The sequence below is a fragment of the Pogoniulus pusillus genome, chromosome 10, assembly GCF_015220805.1.
Source record: "Pogoniulus pusillus isolate bPogPus1 chromosome 10, bPogPus1.pri, whole genome shotgun sequence".
Classification (NCBI taxonomy): domain Eukaryota; kingdom Metazoa; phylum Chordata; class Aves; order Piciformes; family Lybiidae; genus Pogoniulus; species Pogoniulus pusillus.
This window is the reverse complement of record NC_087273.1, coordinates 24,799,016-24,805,858: the sequence shown is the minus strand read 5'-3', so window position 1 is coordinate 24,805,858 and position 6,843 is coordinate 24,799,016.

Genomic DNA, 6,843 nt, shown 5'->3' with positions numbered 1-6,843 from the left:
GCAGCATGTTCTTCAGCTGTAATCTTCAGCCCCACAATGAGAAGACCTGTGGCCTTCAGTGTGATAAAAATTATAACTACCTTAATCTGTAGAGATGAAGCTACAGACAGAAAACCACAAATCAAAATCTGTGAAGTGCATATACAGGGACACATACCCAGTAGCAGAAAGTTGTTGTGATGTTGAAAGATACTCAATGAAATATGAACTGGCAGCAAAAATGTTCACAGTGATTTTGATCTGCCTACACAGATGCTGACAGATCCCAGAAATCCACAAATGGATGTTCAGGACATCTCACTGATAAACTGAAGTACAAAAGTGAGCACTGCTTTTGGAGGGATTAACAAACAAGGTTCTGGGGAGGGGAAATTAATTGATGTGAGATGATATTTTCCAAAATTAATGTTGGTTATTAATTTTGCTATTCAGAACTCTCACCATCCCCGACCACTAATTTTAATAATGTTTTGGTTCTTACACGGTTATGGAAACATTCTATGGATAATATCTACATCTAATATAACCAGCAAATATATAAACATTAATCGAACTGCAAGATACTATTCCTGCAGTCAAATTTCTCTTGCGACCAATACGTCATTTGCCCAGTAGATGTGCTCAAGCTCTTTCTGCCATAGCAGAAGGCAGTAGAGAATTTCAAAGAGACATTGAGCATTTGCTCACAGATTATTATTATTACATGCTCGTGGGGGCTAGCCACAGTCCAGACAATGCCCAAATGCTTTCAAGGGACTTTTGTTGGACGTTGAGGCTTAAATCTTCCTGGCTTCTGGGGAAAGGACACAGACAATCTCTGACCTTGTTCTTCTGTCTTCTTCTGGAAGATCTGCATATATGTCCAGTAATTCTAGGCAGGACCTTCAGGTGCAGAGGTAGATGTCATGCAGTCTCAGCACGATGTGACGCTGGCCATACAGGCTGATCATGTGCAGACATCCAGGGTCTGCTCCTGGTAACTGGCAGCAGTGGAGTTTAGCAGGCAAGCAATAAGGCAGTGTGCAATAGCAGCAGGGCTGGGCACAGCAGAGAGAGCATGGCAGAGAGCAGGGAAGCAAAGCAGGTTGCTCACCTGCATATCTCCTTTTATCAATGTGGGCTGAGATTAATTGCCCTTTGGACACAGAATAGCCAATCAGGATGGCAGTTAGCCAAACCATGCCATATTAGGCAAAGCCACAGGCTCACTTTTCCCTAATTTGGGAAAAGCACAGGCCTTGCACGAGGCAGGCACAAGCTAAGTGTGTGTACCTTACACTACAGGACCCTGGGCAGGCTCCAGGTCCTTTTGTGTCTGTTTCCTGCACTTGTCTCTCCAGTGGAGCAGAAAAACATGCCTAGGCAAGGCAGGACATGTATAAGCCTATTTTGGGCCTATGAGGCCTACCACAACACAAGGGAATATCCTGGTCGCCCAGTTTGCCTTCATAGGAAAAGCTGTCACCTTTCATAGAAATAAAAATTCATTTGATCCAGGAGACATATTTCAGGATAAAACATATTATAAACTTGCTTTGAAACTATATGTGGACTATCACTGCAACTATGACACTGCCTCCCATAACATCCTGTAGATAACCTCAGATGTGTCACAGACAATTGGTCCATGAGGTGGATTGAAAACTGGATCAGCAGAAAAAGTTCAGAGGGTTGTGATTGGTGCCAAAGTCCTCATGAAGACTTGTGGCCAGTGGTGATCCCAAGGGATCAGTATTGTTCAGTATCTTTAATAACGACCTGGATGAGGGCATTGAGTGTACCCTCAGTAAGTTTGCTAGGGGGAGGTGGTGAAGTTGATGGTGTGTGGCTGACACCCTATTAGTCTGTGCTGCCACCCAACATGATCTGGACAGGTTGGAGAGCTGGGTGAAGACAAACCTCAAGAAAGTTTGTGCAATAAGGGCAAGTGCAGTGTCCAGGGGAGGAATAACAGCAGGTACCTGTACAGATTAGGGGGTGCCCTGCTGAAAAGCGTCTCCACAGATAAAGACCTCGGAGTCCTGGTGGACAACAAGTTCTGCATGGACCAGCAATGTGCCCTTGTGGCCAAGTGGACCAATAGTATCCTGGAGTGCATCAAGAAAAGCATGTCCAGGTTCTTCTCTCCCTCTACTCTGCCCTGATGAGACCACACCTGGGATACTGTGTCCAGTTTTGGGCTCCTCAATTCAAGAGAGACAGGGAACTGCTGGAGAGAGTCCAATGAAGAGTCACAAGGATTAGGAGACTTGAGCATCTTCCCTGTGAAGGGAGACTGAGAAACCTGGAACTGTTTAGTCTTGAGAAGACTGAGAGGGCATCTGAACAAAGTCTCCAAATATCTGAGGGGTGGGTGCCAAGTGGCTGGGGCCAGTCTCTTTGCAGTGGTGTGCAGTAAGGAGACAAAGAACAATGGATACTGTTGTGGAGGGCCTGTAGGCCTGAAAGCAGGCTTACTTATGCCTGCTCTGCCTGGACACGTCTCTCTGCCTGCACCAGGGGTAAACGAGCACAAAGGGACACAACAGACCAGGGCCATAAAGTCAGTTGTCCAGGACACCTGATTGTGTAAGTCCCCACACGCCCAGCTCGTGCCTGCCTGATGCTGGGCCCACCTGATTCCCATATTTGGAGTCCAGGCCTGTGGGTTTGACCTAGTACGGTAAGGTTTGGCTGACTGCCAACCTGCATGGTCATTCGAGTGGCCAATGAGACCATTAACTCTCAGCCCACATTTAATCAATAGGGGTGCACAGGCTCACGTGCAGCCTTCCCCACGTTACTTGCAGCTCCACCACATTGCCTGCCTGCCTGCGTACTTCCTTGCAGCTTTATGCCCGCTGCCTATCACTGCCTGGTAAGCATGCCACTGCCTCTAAGATAACCAGGAAGCAGACTGTAGATTGTCTGCAGTCGATCGGCCTGAGGAGCAAGCATCAGACCTGTGCTCAGACTGCACTGAACCCTGCCTCTGCACCTGGAGACCCTGCCTGCGTACCCCTGGAGAGAGCAGCCAGCAGAAGCCAGCAGCAAGGTCAGAGACTGCCATTTCCCCTGACGCCGGAGGATTCCAGCCTCAAAGGCCATAGGCAGAGACCCTGAAGAACTGGGCACTTGCAATAGGCTGTGACGTAGCTCTTGAGGGTGATTATTGATCAATCTGAGTTGTGAGTAAATACTTGAATGCCTCTGTAATTTGTTACCTCTGCCATAGAGCAGAAAGCAGATTATAGTGTAAGACCCCAAGCGGCATCAAGCCGTGGGGAAAACTCTCTCTGTTAATAGTTTGAATGTTTGCTAGTTATTTATAAGTTTCTGTAGATATATATACTCCCATAATGTCTTCATAACCATGTAAAGAACAATTTTATATTAAAGTTCAGTGGTTGGGGGTGGTGAGAGTTGAAAATACTGAAGTTAATAAATATATATATATTTTTGTAAATATCCTCTCACATTAATTATGTTCTCCTCTCCACCACAACTGGCGTACGGGCAGAATCCCCCTCCATGACAGATGCAAATTGGAACAGTGAAAGTTTCACCTGAACATGAGGTAAAGCTCTTTACAGTGAGGGTGACAGAGCACTGGAACAGGCTGCCCAGAGAGGTTGTGGAGTCTCTTTCTCTAGAGACTTTCAAAACCTGACTGGATACATTCCTGTGTGGACTACCCTAGAGCATTCTGCTTTTGGCAGGGGGGTTGGAACCAATGATGTCTGAAGCTCCCTTCCAACCCCTAACATTCTGTGATTCTGTGAACAGTTGTCCTAGAAATTTTCTCCCACCTCATTGCCAATGAAGCCTGAGTCTTAGTTGTTCTACCTTCAGTTTCAACTCAGTAAATCATACTGAACAACTGTGATCTAATTAAAGAGGCCACTACCAGTGTTGGCCTTAAATACTCGTAGGCTTAATTATGACACCTCCTAACTGATTCTCTGACAGAATAAGAAGTTTCTAAACTGTACTTGAGGCTTCTCTGTGGGCATTTGCAAAGTTACGAGAAGCAAGCCTGAGCTTTGGACATTGAAGTGGGAACGGTTTTTTGAAGAGAGCAGCACCAGTACTACACACAGAAACAATATGACCTTTCAGCTTATACTTACTATTTTCTCCTATATTTAGTATTTTCTTCCACAGATTTCACTTTAGTCTAGACTAATAAATGAAAACTGTGATGAGGGCAAAAGGAAATCCTTTAAACTAGTAATCATTCAAGAGGGGGAAAAAGGTTTTTTAGGTGTTACAGTAATCCATGGAAAGGTAATCAACTATCAGTAGAAAATCTGGTAGTGAAAAAAGTAAAGTTTAATAAATAAAACCAAAGTTGGTTGTGTCTTCAGGAATGGAACCAGTCTTAAAAATATCTTCATGTTCCTACTTTAAGAAATTACTACTCATATTTTGTTTAGCTTTTCACTATGAAAATACAATCATCCTTTCCTAAAGAGTATGTCAGTTAATATTATATCAAAGTATCATGATGTTTGGCAGCTGTTTACACTTCTGTAGTTGGTGAGTTTTAAGAATGAGTAAAAGAAATATAGAACAGGTTTATTCTTTAGTATTAACCAAACTTTCACTGCCAGACTGCTCAGCTATGTTTTGAATAGTAAGCTACTTTGTGAAATGAAACAATAATATACAATATTTTAACATAGGATATTTTAAGAAGATCTGAAGTCAAGAGGGAAATTTTCTTGGCAAATCCAGAGGACCAGCTAAAATCTAAATTTTAGATTCATCTTGAGATTTTAATACAATTTGTCCTCTTCCAACTAGACTCTCAATTTTTTTTTTCTTTGAATGTTAAAGAAAACTTAAATTATCATTATTCTGCTCAGTCAGGTTTCACATGGTGGCATTAGTCTATTGTGAAAAGTATAGGGGTTTGGCTTTCTTTAAGTATTTGTTTGGTGATTTTTGTTTTGTGGTGTTGTTTGTTTGTTTGGGTTATCTTTGTGAGGAGAGGTTGGTGACCAGCAGAGTATTCAAAGGCAAACATATTGAGAAAAATGTTCAACAAAGTGGTAGAAATGCTGCATTCCAGAAGGTTAAGAAAGTAGTCCAATGCACTCTATGACTTTTATTAATTTCCTGCACTTTTACTAGAGTTAGCCTAGATCTAGCTTCTTCTAGAAACGACAGGCAAATGATGGCCTACTATCTGATGGATAGTATAATTCTTATTTTCTGCTTTCTCAAAGAAGTGGTGTGTGCTAGTTTGAAGCAAGCTGGAATGTTTTGGTAAAAGAACTAGATAATGGGCAGTGAAAAGGAAAACATGGTTGTGTCTACTCCTCTCACAGTCTCGCTGAGAGTTCTGGGAAGAAGAAGGAAAACATTTGATAACATTCTCCATTTTTGTTTTTCAATTCTGCCTTTGCCTTCAGACCTAGTCACATCTCCTTAACCCCACTGCCACTAACCTTCCTTCTTAACCTCTTGGCTGCACCTCTATTCTTCCTGGGAACTGGGGTAAGGTTGAGAGGGGCCGGGGAAGGTGTTGGGGTGGTTTGAGAGCCCCTCCTGGGGACTCAGGTTTCTGGGAGGGGAGTTGTGCTTCTGTATTGTTTATCCTTTGTATATTTCTGTATATAATTGTATATATTGTAAATAGCTGCTTGTATATTTGCTGCTGTGAAATAAATAGCTTCATTTATATTCCTGGAGTCCCTTCTGAGTTAGCTGGGGCAATTACAAAAGTGTGGGGGTGCGGGTAAGAGCCTAAACCATCACATGGTGTTGAAAGCTTCCAAATACTCCTTATAATTTTCATACGTAGAAGAACTTGATGTTCTTTTCTGAAAACAACTTTAGTGGTTATTTGTCTGAAAATTGGAGTATTTGTTTTGTTTGCTTTTGTTAGTGCAAATATTCTGCATGCACTCTCCTCCGACCGGAGAAAGCGAGTGGAGGCTGGAGCATCAGTTTCAGAAGACATCTTTAACTCCAAACAGCAGTGCAAGACCCCATCAAAATGTAAATCTGATCCTGAACTTGGATATCCTTCTGTTTCTTCTTTTTGAAGGAGGGACACAGTGGTAATCTTTTACAGAAAGTGCTTCTTCAGAAACTGGCCAGTTAACTATGCTGACATTTTTACAAGATTATCTCACTTCTGCCATAAGGTTGAAGCAGAGTAATAGTATTTCTGCCACTTTCTGCATCGTACAAATCATTTTCAGAAGGGAAAAAGGGAAAGAAAAAGCAATAAATATGAATTAATACAATACACATCTGGTCATTAACAAAATTCCTCTACTTCCATAAACAATATTAGTCTTCGATGAGATGTTTGTAATATTTGAAACATGTAATCACAGTGTTTTGCAGCCAAGCGTGGTAGTTGTTTTTCTCTTGCTCATGTACAGATGACCTTCAACTGAGACACAAGCAGAAAACTGATTTTTTTATATATAGAAGCTCACAAACAAGGTCTTACCTTGGTATCCTTTTTCACAGGACCCATGCATTTAAAATACTGTAGGCTTCATTCTGTTTTATGCTGACTGAGGTGTTTACTATTGTTGTGTTATTAACCTTTCTTTAGGAAGGCTTTTATAACAGCATTAGAGTTTATTACTAGTCTTAGCTCTGATATACAGATCATGGCCTTATTAAAGATATGTCCTGCCCTTCGCATTCCCTGGGATCAAGTAAATAAAGAAAAACAATCCCACTTTTTTCTCTTTAAACAGGCAAATAAAACAATGGACATTTGGGGTTTCTTTAGTCTGCTTTGTAAAGAGAAGTTGGAATAGAATTCTGCTTCTTAGAAAATTAATAATGGAATAAAAATCTTTTGTAGTTAAAATATGACCCATAAAGTAAAAAAAA